This window comes from Lithobates pipiens, unplaced genomic scaffold, assembly GCF_037356315.1.
Source record: "Lithobates pipiens isolate NorthernLeopardFrog02 unplaced genomic scaffold, aLitPip1_a1.2 Scaffold_28, whole genome shotgun sequence".
Taxonomy (NCBI): Eukaryota; Metazoa; Chordata; class Amphibia; order Anura; family Ranidae; genus Lithobates; species Lithobates pipiens.
The window spans coordinates 213,002,019-213,021,945 of record NW_027507789.1 but is presented as its reverse complement, the minus strand read 5'-3'; the positions used below and the strand labels follow the sequence as shown (position 1 = coordinate 213,021,945).

Genomic DNA, 19,927 nt, shown 5'->3' with positions numbered 1-19,927 from the left:
AAAAGTGAACCTGTTAGGCATTTTAAATGTTTAATGCTCAACTTCCTATGTAAGAGTAGGTAACCCAAGATGTATACAAAAAAACAAAAAAAAAAAAACTTACCTTTATTGGCCAGAAAAGGCCTCTTATTTTGCCCTTTCTGAATTAAGTGGTTCTAAAGGCAGAAGGTTTCATACCTTATTGCAGTGGTCATCAACCCTGTCCTCAAGGCCCACTAACAGGCCAGGTTTGCAAGATAACTGAAATACATGACAGGTGATATCATTTGCTGCTCAGTGATTGCAGGATTGTAGTCTGCATCTCCCCAAGGTAATACATAAAACCTGGCCTGTTAGTGTGCCCTGAGGACAGGGTTGATGACCACTGCCTTATTGCATTCACTGCATTAAAGTGGTCTTAAAGGCACAAGGTTCTTTACCTTCATGTATTCTATGCAAGAAGGTAAAAACGCCTTTTGTGTGCAGCAGTCCCCCCCAGCCTCCCTAACCCTTACCTGAGTCTCATCTCGATCAAGGGATGTGCACAACCGCCTTGCCTCTCCTGGGACTCCCAATCCTGATTGGTTCCCGCTGCTGTCAATCACAGCCAGTGAGCCAATCAGGGGACGTTGGGGCGGGCCACGCCGTAGCTCCATCTATGAATGGATACACAGAGCTGCTAATCGGGAGCGCGCTTACTTGGTGGCCCCATTGCAAGCTGTTTGCACCCGACAGGAGGGAGGAGCCATGAGCACCAGCGAGGGACCCGGAAAGAGGAAGATTCGGGCTGCTCTGTGCAAAACCGCTGCACAGAGCAGGTAAGAATAACATGTTTGTTATTTTAAAAAAAAAATTACTTTACAATTACTTTAAGGTAAAAAACCTTTTAGGTGCAGCTTGCCCCCTGCCCCTTCCCCCCGCCCCTTACTTGAGTCTGAACTTGGACTAGCGCTGTGCCTGAGAGCAGCACTGGACTCTGTCAGAGCAGTGGGAGCCATTGGCTATGAAAGGAGGAGCCCCACCCCAAGATAAAACCCTTCCACCCACCCCCTCTAACTCTCTAATTCATTCAATAAAACTACAAAAACAAACACATAACCCTAAAATCTAAAAGCCCTTTATACCAGTCATGTGATGATCTGGCTCAGAGTCTTCTCCTCTTCTGTTTACCTTGTGGTTTAGGTCTTTCGGGTGTCCACACCAGTGTCTGCCTACCATGAACACTTCTACTCCCTGTTGGATGGGCTGCAGCAGGGCCCTCCTAGGATCTAGAAGAGGATGGTGTCATGGAGGGGAGGTTACTGGCATTCTTAGGGTGGACACCAGTAGGCACCTCACCCAGAAGCAGTGTTGGTGTAAGACCTAGGTGGGGGACTTAGGTGAGTATATTTTGCTTTACATGGTAAGGGAGGAGGAAGACTATCAGTATGAGCTAGAGGGTTTTTTTTTTTTTGGAATGAGGCTTTAAAAAGCTATTGGAAAGGATTATCATGGTACTACTTTGTTTAAATATTTGTAGGAAGGGAAAGGTTCACTTGAACCGCTGCCCACAACTGTCAGTGGTGTTGGATGAGAGCACTTAATTTGCCATTAAGGGTACTTTTAATAGTCAGGAAGGGTGCAGGCATGTGCATGGATATTTAGGCTACAAGTCAAACTTCTAGCAACTGTTTTAAGGTGATCAGACGGACTCCAGAACCAAGTGACATGGGCAGGGGTGCTTCCTTGGCCCATTTCTGGGGGCTATGGCTTTTCAGATGCTTAAAGCCAAACTCCGGGAAAGCAAATATTGTCTAAATAAAAGAAGCTTGTAAAGTCGAACTTCAATCTGTGATAAAGACTGGTCAGCATTGCTCTGTTCTTGCTTAGGGTGACTGCCCTTGCAGAAGGCCTGTAGTGTGAGAGGACCTGCTTGGTCCACGCTTGGCTCTGATCTCTGCACTGACTATGCTCACATTAGCGATGCTTCCTTTATATGTTAACCACTTGCCGCCCGCCCTATTACAAATTGACGGCGGCAAAGTGGTTTCATTATCCTAACCGGACGTCATATGACGTGATTAGGATAATGAGCCGCTGCGCGCCCCCGGGGGCGCGCATCGCGGCGATCGTTGTTGCGGGGTGTCAGTCTGACACCCGGCAACTACGATCTCGGTAAAGAGTCTCCAACGGAGACTCTTTACCATGTGATCAGCCGTGTCCAATCACGGCTGATCACAGTGTAAATGGGAAGAGCCGGTGATCGGCTTTCCCTCACTCGCGTCTGTCAGACGCGAGTAGAGGAGAGCCGATCGGCTGCTCCTCTGACAGGGGGGGTCTGTGCTGATCGATTATCAGCACAGCCCCCCCGAGGATGCCCACACTGTACCACCAGGGACACCACTAGACCACCAGGGAAAAGGTAATAAAAATCCATAATCCTCCCTAGACCACCAGGGTGCCAGTCAGCACAATGGGTGCCAATCAGTGCCCATAATGGATGCCAATCAGTGGCCACAATGGGCATCACTGATTGGCATGCATTATTGTTTGGCACTGATTGGCATCCATTACTATAACACCGATGCCGCCTATGAGTGCCCACCTGTGCCGCCTATGAGTGCCCACCTGTGCCGCCTGAGTGCCCACCTGTGCCGCCTGAGTGCCCACCTGTGCCGCCTATGAGTGCCCACCTGTGCCGCCTATCTATGCCCACCTGTGCCGCCTATCTATGCCCACCTGTGCCGCCTATCCATGCCCACCTGTGCCGCCTATCCATGCCCATCCGTGCCGCCCATCCGTGCCAGCTATCAGTGCCAATTTGTGCCACCTATCAGTGTCCGTCCGTGTCGCCCATCCGTGTCGCCCATCCGTGTCGCCCATCCGTGTCGCTCATCAGTGCCGCCTATCAGTGCCACTTCATTGGTGCCACATTGGTGCCCATCAGTGCCACCTTATCAGTGCCCATCAGTGTAGCCCCATCAGTGCCCATCAGTGAAGGAGAAAACATACTTATTTACAAAGTTTTGAAACTGAAACAAAAAAAAACATTTTTTTTTTCAAAATTTTCGGTATTTTTTTATTTGTAGCGCAAAAAATAAAAACCGTAGAGGTGATCAAATACCACCAAAAGAAAACTCTATTTGTGGGAAAAAAATGATAAAAATTTCATTTGGGTACGGTGTAGCATGACCGCGCAATTGTCATTCAAAGTGCGACAGCGCTGAAAGCTCAAAATTGGTCTGGGCAGGAAGGTGTTTAAGTGCCCTGTATTGAAGTGGTTAATAAAAGGGGTTTGCATTTAGTGCACAGAAGCTAGATTTGGGACCATTGAGCGATTTCTCCCCCCCCAAAAAAAAAATCTGCAAAATCGAAAGTTTCTAACTCACATTCATATACTAAGTCCAATTGAGACAGAAGACAATTAACCTACCAGATAGAGCTAAGCGATCCCCCCCCCCCCCCCCCCAAAAAAAAAAAATCAGCAATAAAAACAAAAAAAAAACTTGATTCATGATTCGAATCGAGTTTTTTTTTTTTTTTTGATGGACACCGCGCTGGCCCTGGGGTAGTTTTTAGGCGAGGCCACGGCTTCGGCCTAGTCTGCCGCGTCCGGCCTCGTGGACTCCTGCCCGCTGCACCTCGGGATCGGCGTGGTGTCAGCGCCGGTCCTGGTGAAAAAAAAAAATAGATTTGCTTAAATTTTGAATCGATTTGACCTCTCGGCTCAATTCAAGATTTATATTGATTTTTTTCCCCAGCCCTACTACCAGCATGTCTTTGGAGTGTGGGAGGAAACCGGAGTACCCGGAGGAAACCCACGCAGGCACAGGGAGAACATGCAAACTCCAGACAGGTAGTATCAAAGGTTGGGATTTGAACCAGTGACCCTTTTTACTGCTAGGTGAGAGTTCTACCCACTACACCACTGTGCCGCCCCTATATTGCAGCTTACCAATTATTCGATGTTGTGACTGCATTCATTTTCTTTTCTTTTGCTTTCTCCCCCCCCCCCCCCCCCCTCTGTTTTCATCTGGTGATCTGGCCAGTAACACACCTCCTGTATTAGATCGCCCCCCCCCTCTTTATGAAGGAGCAAGAGAGACACCTTTGGACGGCAGCATTGTAAATCTGGAGGGAGGGGAGTGTTAGATGTACTAGCAGATTTAAATACACTAACAGATTCAAGACAAACTCCATCTAATGCTTTATAAGCAGTTACAGCAAACAGTTTTTGTTCCGGTTGGGATAAAGGTTTTACCCAAATAAAAAAAAGCTGATCGTTGTAAGTACCCCTGTCAGTGGTACATGGTTTGCCTTCTCTCTGTAACTGATACAATCTGCTGGAGAACTTGTTCTTTTGGAAAACAACAGACCTACTGGCTGGATCACTAGATGAAAATAGAAGAATGACTAGTGCAGCCATCACATCTAAGAATTGTTAAGCTGCAATATAATAAATGTTTGCTTTTGGGTTTAAAACAATTTTAAGTAAACCTGTATTGTTATCTTGAAATTAGAGTTTTTGAACTACTGTTTTTGTAACAGCAGAATATCACTGGTCCATGAGAACATTTTGGTGGTCCCTAAAGGTTCTGCTGCAGATTAACATTGTGGCAAATGTATACCGTCCAGTGTTGTTCTCAGTGCATCCTGACAGTCAATACTGTCAGCGCACATTGATACCCAATGCCTTCTCTGTAGTTCTGGCTCCTGTGAACTCAAAGGGAGGTGTCGGGAGTAGTGCAGAGAGCGGGAGGGGACTTCCAATGACAAACTATGGGAGGGAGCTTGAACACATGGCTGGATAAGAAAGTAAGATCCAAAGACAAGTCTGTGTAAGGCAGCCATGTGATGAGTCTGTGTAAGGCAGCCGTGCGATGCAGAGTGAGGGGGGCAGAGAGCCAGAGCATTGTGTGTATAAGGCAGTAGTGTGATCCAGGGGGAAGGGGCAGAGAACCTGTGTGTATAAGGCAGCAGTGTGATCCAGGGGGAGGGGGGCAGAGAGCCAGAGCATTGTGTGTATAAGGCAACAGTGGGATCCAGGGGGAGGTGAGCAGAGAGCCGGGGCATTGTGTGTATAAGGCAGCCGTGTGATGCAGGGTGAGGGCGGCTGTGAGACGGAGCATTGTGTGTATAAGGCAGCAGTGAGATCCAGGGGGAGGGGGGTAGAGAGTCTGAGCATTGTGTGTATAAGGCAGCAGTGTGATCCAGGGGGGAGGGGGGCAGAGAGCCTGAGCATTGTGTGTGTATAAGGCAGAAATGTGATTGGGACGGGGAGGCAGAGAGCCGGAGCATTGTGTGTGTATAAGGCTTCATTGTGATCCAGGAGGAGGGGTGCAGAAAGCCAGATCATTGTGTGTGTATAAGGCAGTAATGTGATCCTGGGGGAGGGGTGAAGAGAGCCCATGCATTGTGTGTATAAGGCCTCTTTCACACTGGGGAGGTGGTTGCGTCGGCGGTAAAGCGGCGCTTTACCTTCAATTTTGCGGCGCTACTATTCGGCCGATAGCGGTTCGCTTTTACCCCCCGCTAGCAGCCGAGAAAGGGTTGAAACCACCTGCAAAGCACTGCTGCAGCAGCGCTTTGCCAGAGTTATAGCCACGCTGCCCATTGATTTCAGTGGGCAAGAGAGGTATACTTTTTTTAGCGTCCTGCCAGCGCAGGGGTCTAAGGCAGCAGTCTTATGCAGAGGAGGGGTGAAGAGAACCGGAGCATTGTGTGTATAAGGCAGCAGTGTGATACAGGGGGAGGGGGGCAGAGACCTGGAGCATTGCGTGTATAAGGCAGCAGTGTGATCCAGGGTGAGGGGGGCAGAGACCTGGAGCATTGTGTGTATAAGGCAGCAGTGTGGTCCAGGGGGAGGGGTGAAGAGAGCCAGAGCATTGTGTGTATAAGGCAGCAGTGTGATCCAGGGGGAGGGGGGCAGAGACCTGGAGCATTGTGTGTGTATAAGGCAGCAGTGTGATCCAGGGGGAGGGGGGCAGAGACCTGTAGCATTGTGTGTATAAGGCAGCAGTGTGATCCAGGGGAGGGGGGTAGAGAGCTGGAGCATTGTGTGTATAAAGCCGCGTACACACGTAGCCGTCTGTCCGACGTACTTAGTCTGGCGGACTTCCCGCCAGACTGTCCGTCGGACTTTCCGAACAGGCTACTTGCCCACACACGGCACTTTTTCAGCAGACTAATACGGCGTACTAAATCCGCCGTACTATCCGCCCTACTTTTGAAATGAACGGACTCGCCCACACACGCGGAGGAAAGTCCGCTCATTTCGATCGCGTCCCCCGGATACCGGCCCCCTACCCTATGTGAATGAGTATGGGGTACAATGTACCCCTACCCATTCACCTGTAAAATAAAGTACAAAAAAAAAACACAACACACAAGATAAAATAATTTATTGCACAGCTCCGGGGGTCTTCCGTCTTCGGGGGTCTTCTCGCCGGACTCCTCCGCTATCTTCTTGTAGCTCTTTTACTAGCGGAGGAGCCCAGCATTCTTCTTCGTCGCCGCGGCCTCTTCCTCCGACTTCAGGGGTCTTGTCCCCCTCTTCGGTTCTTCTGCCGGGCCACCGCGCCTTCTTATAGCTCTTTTACAGGCGGTGGCCCGGTCTTCTGTCGCCGCCGCCGCCTTCCGTTCTTCTTCTTCTCCTGGAGATGTTGACTCGACGTTCTCTCCGGCCGCAATGCCAGGGACGCGCTGCGCTGCGACTTATATAGGGACAAGGGGCGGTGTCACATGGGTTGATGTCACATGGGTTGGTCACATGGGTTGATGTCACATGGCGACAGTCCCAGCATCCTCCGGGACTGTGACATCGTAAGGGGGCGGGGTCACCATGTGACACCAACCCATGTGACATCAACCCATGTGACACCGCCCCTTGTCCCTATATAAGTGGCAGTGCAGCGTGTCCCTGGCATTGCGGCCGGAGAGAACGTCGAGTCAACATCTCCAGGAGAAGAAGAAGAAGAACGGAAGGCGGCGGCGGCGACAGAAGACCGGGCCACCGCCTGTATAAGAGCTATAAGAAGGCGCGGTGGCCCGGCAGAAGAACCGAAGAGGGGGACAAGACCCCCGAAGTCGGAAGAAGAGGCCGCGGCGACGAAGAAGAATGCCGGGCTCCTCCGCTAGTAAATGAGCTACAAGAAGATAGCGGAGGAGTCCGGCGAGAAGACCCCCGAAGACGGAAGACCCCCGGAGCTGTGCAATAAATTATTTTATCTTGTGTGTTGTGTTTTTTTTTGTACTTGTACTTTGTACTTGTACTTTGTACTATTTTACAGGTGAATGGGTAGGGGTACATTGTACCCCATACTCATTCACATAGGGTGGGGGGCCGGTATTCCGGGGGCCCCCTTATTAAAGGGGGCTCCCGGATTCCGATAAGCCCCCCGCCCGCAGACCCCGACAACCAACGGCCAGGGTTGTCGGGAAGAGGCCCTTGTCCTCATCAACATGGGGACAAGGTGCTTTGGGGTGGGGGTGCCGCGCGGCCCCCCTTCCCCAAGGCACCCGGCCTGGTACGTCTCAGGAGGGGGGGGGGGGGGGCGCTCGCTCGCCCCTCCTTTCCTGGCCGGCCGGGTAGCGTGCTCGGACAAGGGTCTGTTGTGGACTTTGGGGGGACCCCCACGCCGATTTTTTTCGGCGTTGGGGTTCCCCTTTAAAGTCCATACCAGGCGGCAGGGCCAGCGACGTCTCCTTCGCGGGCCCCGCCTACCTGGAGACCCGCTCAAAATGAGCAGACTTTTCTCCGGGCGGACTGGCATACACACGGCCGGATTGTCCGCCGAAATGCGAGTCCGGCGGGAAGATTGGAGTGTAAAACTACATTCTAAGTCCGCCGTACTTTCGGGTCAAACAAGTATGCCGGAGGCTAGACACGGGGGGATTGTTTGGCGGACTTCAGTTTGCCGGACTTTTCCACCCGCTTGTTTGATCGTATGTACGCGGCATAAGGCATGTAAAAATTCATGTTAGTAGTCCGTGGGATTGAAAATTGTGAGTTTAGTGGTCCGAAATGTTGGTGACCACTGCTTTAGATAACTTGAATGTCTCTCAAGAGATTTTGAATGTAAGTTACTTTTTACCATAAGTAACAGCAGGCAACAACTGAAATTTCAACAAGCCAAGTTAAAGAGCAGGGCCAGGCATATGTAAAACCATCAAGTGGACCACTAACTTGATTAATGGTAATGGAAGGGAGCAATGCAGTTACAGCCATGAATTGGCTGATATATCACTGCCTGCCATTCTCGAGGATGCAGTCAGCAGTGACTAGCTTTATATCTCAGCTGTGAACTCTCACATTGGGCCTGTTGTGAGAATTCCTTCTACATTTTATCATCTGGGGATCTCAGAATGGCCACTGGCATCTCTAATCTATTACATAAATGGCTGCCAAAAATCTCCCCATCTATTCACAATGGGAAACTGCCCTGTAAACAGTGTTTCCAATTTAGAAGAAATTACAGGAAATATCAGAGAGAAGAGAGTTTGATCCTCTACCATCCAGCTGGACGGATGTCAGACACTTTCAGAAAGTTTACACATCTTCGGCTTGGTGAAAACACACATAAACTCTGTTACAGCCAAACACAGATCCCGCCTTAGAATCTTGTGTTTGAGAAGTATAAAAGAAGCCAATATTTTCTCTTGATGTTATAGTGAACCTTTCTGGACAGTTTGAATCTCAGTTTTAAGGCCTCAATCCAGTGCTGAAAATTGCCAATACCCCCCTTCCCGAAGGCTGTATTAATTTCAGGGTAGACATGTCAGGTGTATTCTGCCTGGGAACAAGGACACCAAGAGTCAGCTGGTGGCTCTTCTCAGGTCTACAGTTTTGTTTATTTTTACTTTCAAAGAGAATATGGATTGGTTGCTTCTTTTCCTGGAGGCATAACACCGAGAAGAAATCTCTCCAAAGTTATTGTAAATCTCTTCGTAGACAGTTGTCACATAAGCAGAATTCACAGTGGACCACAATTAAAACCTCACAAGGATTTTGGAGCTTCTATATTCCATCCAAAAATCAGATTTTCAAGGTTCAGTTATCCAAGAGAGCATGTCATGTCTACCCCAACGCAGGTGGTCAGACACTAGCTGGCTACTGTATTCTTTACCTATAGCAGCCCCCTTTCCATAAGGCAAGCAGGCCTACCGATACTCATTGCCTCCAGGACTTATACATAATGCTATAGTGCCTGGCTACCATGCCTGGGGCAGATGCAAACTGAACAAAGCAAATAGATACTTGTGGTTAGCAGACAGATAGCTTGGTTCTATGACAGTCTAGTTAAAAGGCAGGCTGAGTTCAAGGAATAGTCCAAAATTTGGTCCAAAGTCATAACCAGGGAAATTCAATCTAGCAGAGCAGGGCAGACAGACAGGGAGCTTGATCAGGAACAACACACGTATCACTCTCTATCACAACACCCAAATGTGATTTTTTTTTTTAGCTGTCTTATATCAGGCTTGGTTTCCACCCAGAGACTGATCACATTAATCAGCCTGCAGGTGGACAGACAAGGAGAGTGCCATAGCCAAAACCCTGGATGCTGGAATGAGGAACAGGAGCACTAGATGCTCCTGACAGAGTGGCTTGAAGGGGACAAAGCTGGTGTCAGCAGAGGCCTGAACATCCACCTGGTAAAGCTTAACAATCGTATGAATAGGGGACCAGGTGGTGGCCTTGTAAATCTGAGAAACCTGTGCCTGATGGTGAAAAGCTCAAGAGGTATCAACTGAATGAGTTGAGTGAAAGGAGAAATCCTGTCTTTCAAGGCATAAGCCTTAGGAGACATCTTGTTCCACCATTTCTAATTCACCTTGAAATCATGGAATGAGATGGAAGAAACCTTGTGTGAGACCTCGCAGAGAGGACAAAGAATATTCAAATCTCTGGTGGAAGTAATAACCAAGAGAGAAATTCACCCTGCACACGTGGATAGAGCTCCTTGGGATGCTTTGGAACTGGACAAATAGGACAGGTTAATTTCCGCTTATTGTAGGAGGGAGAAGGCCACTTTAGGGAGAAAGGAATCCCAAGGCCTCAAAACCACATAGTCTTTATGAAGAACAAGTACATTCTTTACAAGATGAGGCCGACAGTTCTGAGATCTATCTCGTTCTAGTGATGAGAAAAACAACCTTTTGAGTAAGGGCGGCCAAAGGAGTATCTCGAATAGACTCAAAAAGAGGCTGACAGAACTAAGTTAAGATTCCAGAGAGAGACAAGTGCATGAATGGGGCAGCATCCTATGAACAAAGGCCTTTACCAGTGAATGAGTGGCCAGAGGCTTCTGAAAGAGAATGGCCAATGCTGAAACTTGACCCTTCAGGGTGCTTAAGGCCAAATGTTGCTTTAGCCCAAACTGGAGAAAGGACGATGTATCGTCAAGGATGACTACTTCCTTGACTTGCACAATGTGAAGCAAGCCTTGCAATAATGGATCTCCTGAGAGGTTGATATCCTAGCTTTAAGCAGTACAGGGATAATAGAGATCCTGATCTCTCAGGACTTGGGTTTCAAAAGCCAAGCTGTTAAAGTTAGCAACTGTGAAGCAGGATGTTTGACTGGTCCTTAAAGTGGTAGCAAACTCTGTTCTGCCACTTGTTCCTAGAGGCAAGCCTGTAGGTACTGTGAATATCTCCTAAACTGGCACAGTGCATGTAGCTCGTGCCGTAAATGTAACCCGAGGACAAAAACCCAGAAGGAAGACTAGGGGAAGATGTCACTGCAGCAGGGATAGGTAAATGACCCTTAACTTTAGAACATTGATTAGAAGTCTAGACTTCTTCACAACCATGTCCCTTGGACCTTTTCCATCCCTAGGACTCCTTCCCTTTCCCAAGAGTCTGAGTCCATTGTGAGAACTGTCCAGATTAATGTGAGTCAGTGATACCTTGGCCTTGGGATACAAGTGCATGTGTCGGTTCAGAGACTGAGAGAGTTTTTCCCATGCAGTAAGTTCATTGCTCTGCAGAGGCCTGAAGTGAAACTGGGGAAACATCAACTTGTAAGAAGTTAAATCCTCTTCAGGTCTAGGATGGGGTAAATACTCACTTTGGGCTTTGGGACCATAAACAGGTTTGAATAAAAATTGCAATAGCTACACTAACTCAAAAGATCAAGGCACCCACATCCCAAATTGGATAATGTAAGAGAAAATGTAAAGGGGGATTTTCATGGTGCCACAGGTATAGACAAATAATGTAATTATAAAATTATTTTATTAATATCCAAATATAAAAAGGAGTAAACAGTGTTGACTCTCAAGAATAAAGACATAGCTATAAAATTATCACGAATGATAGAAACAATAATGGGCATCTAAAGCTATATGTAGCTATATAAATGGCTGTTGGACGCTACATGTTTCACTATATTGCTTCATCAGGAGTTGTAAGGCATATATTGGCTACAAAGAAACTCAAAAATAATATGTAAGGTATATAGAATACATAACAATCAAATACAGAATCATAATATACAAATGGGTTATCATACAATTAAATATATGGACAAAAATCCAACAATGAAGAGAAAAGAAAAACCAAAGTAGTCTGGCTATATGGATCTCACAGAGGGGAATAAGTGTGATGGCAATATAGACTTACCCATCATATAGAGGATAAATAGATATGTTTAGGGATGAAACAACTAATCGATTAATCGACAACTAATCGATTATGAAATTAATCGATTACGATTTTCATAATCGATTAATCGGCCAGTAACATAATGGGGTTAAACAAAAAGCACTTTATAGTACAAAAATAGCAAATAATCGCTACTGTAAATACCACTTTCACAGTTCTACAGTTAAAAAAATGAACCTCTTGCAGTATTGATTATCTGATTTTTGTTGTACTATAAAGCACTACTTTTAGTTTTTTTTTAACCCCATTATGTTACTAAACGTCTTAGATCTGGTTCACATCTATGTGTTTTTTGGAGCTTTTTTCAGAAACGCACTACAGTTCATTTACATGGTTTCCTATGGGACACATTCATATGTATGCTTTTTTCAGCCGCTGTGTATTTGGAAACAGTCAGGGACTTTTTTTTTTTTACGCAAAACAATGCTTTTTTGGTTCAATGTACTTCAATGGAGAAGCTGCAGAAAAGCATGTAATGGGTTTTGCAGCAATTGGTGTTTTTTAATCTGTCCAACAACAAATTGGCCAAAAAAAATGCAAAAACTCAAATCATAGCAAAATCACAACGCACAGCAAAAAGCACTGCAGAAACAGATCAAAAGCAAACTGCATACCAAACCTTATGCTGGCCACACGGATCAATTTTCAGATGAAAAATCTTTGTACATTCGCTGAATGAAAGAATTTGAAATTTTTCACTTGTTTTTAACATTCTGTTTTTAAAAAGAATGTAATTTCTGAACGACAACCATATACACTGTCTGAAAATTCCTATCACCAAGCAGTTTTTTATTTCCAGATTTTCCCGTTGCTGTGGTTGAAAATGAACATCGATTTGCCCCCCCCCCCCCCACTAATGATTAGAAAATCGAACAAACGTTCTTAAAATTACATTTTATTTTTGAGGGAAGATCTCCTCTAATAGTATATACAGTATATCTCTTCTGTCTGTTGTTCTCAGAGTGGATTAGAGATTTTGCTCTCTAACCATATAGTTGGTTATTTATATTTACCACTGCATAGAGATATTTAAGAATAAACAGCTTTTTTTCTAACGTTGCATATTAACTAAATTATACACCACACTTTTTTTTGTTAAAGTTATTAAACCCATTCATTGATTAATTGAAACAATAATCGGCCAACTAATCGATTATGAAAATAATCGTTAGTTGCAGCCCTAGATATGTTAGAATCCTGTTGCCTTACAGCTCCTGAAGAAGCAATATAGCAAAACATGTAGAGTCCAACAGGCATTTATATAGCTACATATAGCTTTAGATGCACATTATTGTTTCTATCATTTGTAACAGTTTTATATGTATGTCTTTATTCCTGAGAGTCAACATTGTTTACTCCTTTTTTATATTTAGTTATTAATATTATTCATATTAATAATAATTAATAAAATAATTGTATGATAATTACATTCATGTGTTTACGTGTGGCACCATGAAAATCCCCCTTTACATTTTCTCTTACAGGTTTGAATAAAAGCCCAGGGAACCCAAAGACCCCTCTCACACTGGGGCGGGTGAGTGTTGATGGTAGTTGATGCTAGTTTTAGGGGAGCTTTGCCATCATTTTATCGGCTCTATTTGGCCTCTAGCGGGGCGCATTTAACCCCCACTAGCGGCCGAATTAATTGTTAAATATGCCTGTGTAGCGCCGCATTCATTTCAATGGGCAGGAACGGTGGAGGAATGGTGTGTTCACCGCTCCTTCACCACTCCAAAGAGATCACAAATGTTCTGAGTCCAGGTTTGGGAAAGGGCCAATAGACATCTCCCCATGTCAACCCCACGAGGAAAAGGACAAAACTCTAAACTTACCACAACAGGGATCCAAACACACAATCTTCTGGCTTGTATGGATATGCCACGTTTTGCTGCCCAATTGTAACCATTTGACAATAGAGCTCTGAGGAAGAGGGTAAGACCCTCAAATCACGTTAGCCCTTTAGACCCATGTTGTCCCTCTGTGAGATGTGACATATTGAAGGTCTGAGACTGGAAATTTGTCTGACAGGCTTGAACTATTGTTGGTTTGTGAGTATATTACTTATAATTTTTTGATTCTTTTTTAAGATTTTTTGAGGATAATGCTCTAGGCTGATGTGCCCTTTTGTTTGTTCTATGGTTACCACACCAGGGTCCTTGCTTCAGGGTCTTCAGGACATGGTCCATACCGGTGCAGATTGTTACTGCCCTGGAACTATAGAACATCCTGCTGTCAACTGCACCTCTGTGTAATGCTTCACCAAGGGGTAATAAAAGGACTTTTCCATGCAACAGAATGTAGCTTTCTCACTCTTCCAGGTGGAATCGGAATTATAAGAGAGAAACCTGCTCTTGGTAGAGAGAGGTTGTACATCATTTAAGGACACTAGCAAAAAAAGACAAGGATTACTGGGAGTAGGAGGGGTTTTTATGGGATGTCTTAACAGCTTTGTTTGCTGGAAGGTGGCAGGATATAACCCTTTGGGGCTGATTTGCGCCATGAGTTGCGGCCGACGTGCAACGGCCGTTTTCGTATTCACAAAGCATTTGTGCCTGTAACACAGCGCAATTCCCCATTTACTATTAGCATGCCGACACACGAGTGGCCGCGATCTGTGCGCCGCTATAGACTTGGTGCACGGCATCTTCAACTGACGTGGGGTGATGTGAGGAAGTATAGATATAACTGTCCAAGTAACAAATATGCCCAAAATAGAACGGAAAAGTAACATTCTCTGAGCAAGCTTGCTGCACCTGCTAATACACTTGGAACTGTGCTAGGTCAGTTTATCCACTGCGCATGCGCAAGCGGCATTTGCGCCCGTTCAAGTGCTCTGGTTCACTGCGCTGGCAAAATCTTAGTAAATGTCAAGCCGCGTAGATTCATTTGCATAAGTTGAACAGGCGCACCTCTCAACTTGACTTTTTTTTTTTCGCGCTGGTTCACTTCTATGAGTTTTTTTAAGGCTATTTGCACACAGGTCATGTTAGCATTAAGGAAAAAAAAAGCGTGGGGGTCCCCCTCAAAATCAAGACCAGGCCCTTCAGGTCTGGTATGGATAGTAAGGGGAACCCTGCGCCAAAAAAAAAATGGCGTGGGGGTCCCCCTCAAAATCCATACCAGACCCTTATCTGAGCACGCAAACCTGGCAGGCCGCAGGAAAAGAGGGGGGGCGAGAGAGCGCCCCCCTTCCTGAACAGTACCAGGCCACATGCCCTCAACATTGGGAGGATGCTTTGGGGTCCCCCCCAAAGCACCTTGTCCCCATGTGGATGAGGACAAGGGCCTCATCCCCACAACCCTGGCCGGTGATTGTGGGCGTCTGCAGGCGGGGGGCTTATCGGAATCTTGAAGCCCTCTTTAACAAGGGGACCCCCAGATCCTGGCCTCCCCCTATGTGAAATGGTAAGGGGTAACATTTCACCAAAAAAGTGACAAAAATGTTAAAAATGACGAGAGACAGTTTTTGACAAGTCCTTTATTAAAGTCTTCTTCTTTCCTCTTCTTTCTTCTGGTCTTCTTCCTTCTTCCTTTCTTCATCCTTCGGTTTCTTCCTCCATCGTCTTCTTCCTCCATCTTCTTCTTCCTCCTATCCTCTGCTTCTTGCTCCGGGGTTCTCGTCCGGCATCTTCCTCCACGGCGTCTCTTCTTCGTTAAAGAGAACAGAGATTTCACCGCTCCAGGTCGATCCGCTAACAGGCTGCTAGCTCTCCAGATAGGTAGGGGTTCCAGGTGCAGGCTGATTGCATAAGCCAAGTGTGCAAAATCTGAACAAAACTCTGGATAGCCGCACTCCGGATTGAGTAAAAAGTAAAGTGCCTTTATTTCTTCAAATGCAAGTGCAAAAATTCCATTGAACAACACATCACAGCAAAGGGGAACAAAAAAATAGAACAAGGTTGCTGACGCGTTTCACTCTACAGACAGCGCTTACTCATAGCTATGAGTAAGCGCTGTTTGTAGCGTGAAACGCGTCAGCACCTTGTTCTCTTTTTTTGCACACTTGTCTCTTCTTCTTTCTCGGGCCGCTCAGCGCAATGGGAGGCTCCTGCTGTGTGACGCTTCTCTTCTTCTGACAGTTCTTATATAATGGAACCGTGCGTCAGAGGGGGCAAGGTCACCGGGTGGCCCCGCCCTCCATTATATAATTATACCTTGTATTGTACGATTAGGAAATCGTGTTTGCAATAGTTGGATCACTGAATAAAATAAAATGGCTCTTGTAAAATTGCAGCTAATATTATAATTTTCTGGTAGAAAGACTAGAGTGATTTTGGGTGTAATTGCCATCATCGCATTTATATAGATTCTGAACATAATCTAATTTTTGTGACTTTAACCACTTGCCGACCGCCGCACGCCGATGTACGTCGGCAGAATGGCACGGGCAGGCATAAGCACATACATGTACGTCCTTTGCCTCCCGCGGGTCGGGGGCCCGATCGGGCCCCCGCCCGGTGCCTGCGGCGGTCGGTTTTCGTTCGGGAGCGATCCCGGACGAGGGGACGGCCATTCATTCATGGTCACCCCCTCGCGATCGCTCCCGACGAATGGAAATCCCCGGTGACATCACTTCCTCTCCTGTAATGTAAACACAGGAGAGGAAGTGATGTATTCTCTCCTCCGTGTCGGTATTTTTCGTTCCGACACGGAGGAGAGCGGATCAGTGAGTTGCACCAACACATCCCACACACAGTAGAACATGCCAGGCACACTCACACCCCCCCTTTACCCCCCGATCACCCCCCCAATTACCCCTGCCCCCCAGTCACAGTGACACCAATGTCATTTTTTTTTTTTTTTTTTTTTTTTTTGCATTGGTGTCATTTGTGACTGTAATAACTGTTAGGGCAGTTAGGGTTAGCCCCCTTTAGTTCTAATGTACCCCCCTAACCCCCCCAATAAAGGTTTAACCCCGTGATCACCCCCCGTCGCCAGTGTCACTAAGGCTGGGTTCACATTGCAGCGGTTTATGAGAACGAATGTGATTCGCACCGCACTGCAGTGCAAATCACATCCGATCTCTGTGCGATTCGAGTTCAGCCATTCGCCGCACCCGCCACACCCGCCGCACCCGCCGCAAATTCGCACGGGACCCTTTTTTTGGCCCGCAGCAGAATCGGATCGCATGGGTGTTCACACCATGCGATCCGAGTTTGCAGATCGCACTGCGATATGCGAACTGATCTGGGGGTGTCAGTAACATTTCACTGACACTCCCAGCAGTTCGCATAGGGCAGTGTGAACTGCCGCCGGGAGGCATGCGATGCGGGAACCCGCCGCGGATTCGCGGCGTTTCCGCATCGCTCCAGTGTGAACCCAGCCTAATAAGCGATCATTTTTCTGATCGCCGTATTAGTGTCACAGGTGACGCTAGTTAGGCAGGTAGGTATTTAGGTTCGCCGCAGCTTTTTATAGCGCTAGGGACCCCCATATACTACCGCATAAAGCCCCCTGATTGCCCCCTAGTTAACCCTTTCACCAGTGATCACCATATAACTGTTACAGGTGACGCTGGTTGGTTAGTTATTTTTTTATAGTTTCAGGGCACCCGCCATTTATTACCTAATAAAGGTTTAACCCCCTGATCACCCGGCAGGTGTCATTTGTGACTAATAACTGTTAGGGCAGTTAGGGTTAGCCCCCTTTAGTTCTAAGGTACCCCCCTAACCCCCCCAATAAAGGTTTAACCCCGTGATCACCCCCCGTCGCCAGTGTCACTAAGGCTGGGTTCACATTGCAGCGGTTTATGAGAACGGATGTGATTCGCACCGCACTGCAGTGCAAATCACATCCGATCTCTGTGCGATTCGAGTTCAGCTATACAGATAGTATGGCTGAATTCGTGTCGCACCCGCCGCACCCGCCGCAAACTCGCACGGGACCCTTTTTTTGGTCCGCAGCAGAATCGGATCGCATGGGTGTTCACACCATGCGATCCAAGTTTGCAGATCGCACTGCGATATGCGAACTGATCTGGGGGTGTCATTAACATTTCACTGACACTCCCAGCAGTTCGCATAGGGCAGTGTGAACTGCCGCCGGGAGGCATGCGATGCGGGAACCCGCCGCGCATTCGTGGCGTTCCCGCATCGCTCCAGTGTGAACCCAGCCTAATAAGCGATCGTTTTTCTGATCGCTGTATTAGTGTCACAGGTGACGCTAGTTAGGCAGGTAGGTATTTAGGTTCGCCGCAGCTTTTTATAGCGCCAGGGACCCCCATATACTACCGCATAAAGCCCCCTGATTGCCCCCTAGTTAACCCTTTCACCAGTGATCACCATATAACTGTTACAGGTGACGCTGGTTGGTTAGTTATTTTTTTATAGTTTCAGGGCACCCGCCATTTATTACCTAGTCTCACTAGTGTACCCCTAAATTTAGGGGTGTCTACTTTCTAAAATGGGGTCATTTGGGGGGGGGGGGGTTTGTGCCATCTTGGCATTTTATGGCCTTCAAAACTGTAACGCCCTTAGAAAGCCTGAAGGCGGTGCTTGGTTTTTGGGGCCCCGTACGCGGCTAGGCTCCCAAAAAGTCCCACATATGTGGTATCCCCGTACTCAGGAGAAGCAGCAGAATTTATTTTGGGGTGTCATTTCACATATGCCCATGGCATGCGTGAGCAATATATCATTTAGTGACAACTTTGTGAAAAAAAAAAAAAGTTTGTAATTTTCCCGCAACTTGTGGCAAAATATAAAATATTCCATGGACTCAACATGCCTCTCAGCAAATAGCTTGGGGTGTCTACTTTCTAAAATGGGGTCATTTGTGGGGGTTTTGTGCCATCTTGGCATTTTATGGCCTTCAAAACTGTAATAGGTAGTGAGAAGTGAACTCAAAAAATTACGCCCTTAGAAAGCCTGAAGGCGGTGCTTGGTTTTCGGGGCCCCGTACGCGGCTAGGCTCCCAAAAAGTCCCACATATGTGGTATCCCCGTACTCAGGAGAAGCAGCAGAATTTATTTTGGGGTGTCATTTCACATATGCCCATGGCATGCATGAGCAATATATCATTTAGTGACAACTTTGTGAAAAAAAAAAAAAAAAAAAAAAAGTTTGTAATTTTCCCGCAACTTGTGGCAAAATATAAAATATTCCATGGACTCAACATGCCTCTCAGCAAATAGCTTGGGGTGTCTACTTTCTAAAATGGGGTCATTTGTGGGGGTTTTGTGCCATCTTGGCATTTTATGGCCTTCAAAACTGTAATAGGTAGTGAGGCGTGAAATCAAAAATTTACGCCCTTAGAAAGCCTGAAGGCGGTGCTTGGTTTTCGGGGCCCTGTACGCGGCTAGGCTCCCAAAAAGTCCCACATATGTGGTATCCCCGTACTCAGGAGAAGCAGCAGAATTTATTTTGGGGTGTCATTTCACATACGCCCATAGCATGTGTGAGCAATATATCATTTAGTGACAACTTTGTGTAAAAAAAAAAAAAAAATTTTTTTTTTGTCATTATTCAATCGCTTGAGGCAAAAAAATAAAATATTCAATGGGCTCAACATGCCTCTTATCAATTTCCTTAGGGGGTCTACTTTCCAAAATGGGGTCATTTGGGGGGGTTTTGTACTGCCCTGTCATTTTAGCACCTCAAGAAATGAGATAGGCAGTCGTAAACTAAAAGCTGCGTAAATTCCAGAAAACGTACCTTAGTTTGTAGATGTGACAACTTTTGCGCAAACCAATAAATATACAATTATTGACTTTTTTTTTACCAAAGACATGTGGCTGAATACATTTTGGCCTAAATGTATGACTAAAATTGAGTTTATTGGATTTTTCTAATAACAAAAAGTAGAAAATATCATTTTTTTTCAAAATTTGCGGTCTTTTTACGTTTATATCGCAAAAAATAAAAATCGCAGAGGCAATCAAATACCATCAAAAGAAAGCTCTATTTGTGGGAAGAAAAGGACGCAAATTTTGTTTGGGTACAACATTGCATGACCGCGCAATTACCAGTTAAAGCAGCGCAGTGCCAAAGTGTAAAAAGACCTCTGGTCATTTACCAGCAAAATGGTCCGGTCTGAAAGTGATTAAAGGCAATTCAACCATAATATAAAAAATTGAGTAAAAATGAAAGTGAGCGGAGGCTCTGAGGGAAGTGACGTAAGGAGCCGTGGTGAGGAAGAGGAAGATTTGAAGGTACCACATAGCAACAGGCATGAAAGGGTAAGTTAAACAAAAAAAAATCTCCAATTGTCGTTTATTATATTATTTGCTGCACAGTAATTACTTCTTTTTTTTTATGGTTGGAACTCCACTTTAATATATGAACAGTGTACAATTTAGTGTAAATTTACA

At 46.2% G+C, this 19,927-nt stretch overlaps 1 long non-coding RNA gene across 1 annotated transcript in view; it reads left to right on the top strand.

Annotated features, from left to right (window-relative positions):
- LOC143936143 (uncharacterized) overlaps positions 1–19,927 on the top strand; it is a 198,570-nt gene that overhangs the window by 42,702 nt on the left and 135,941 nt on the right. The gene's annotated exons all lie outside the window — the stretch shown is intronic.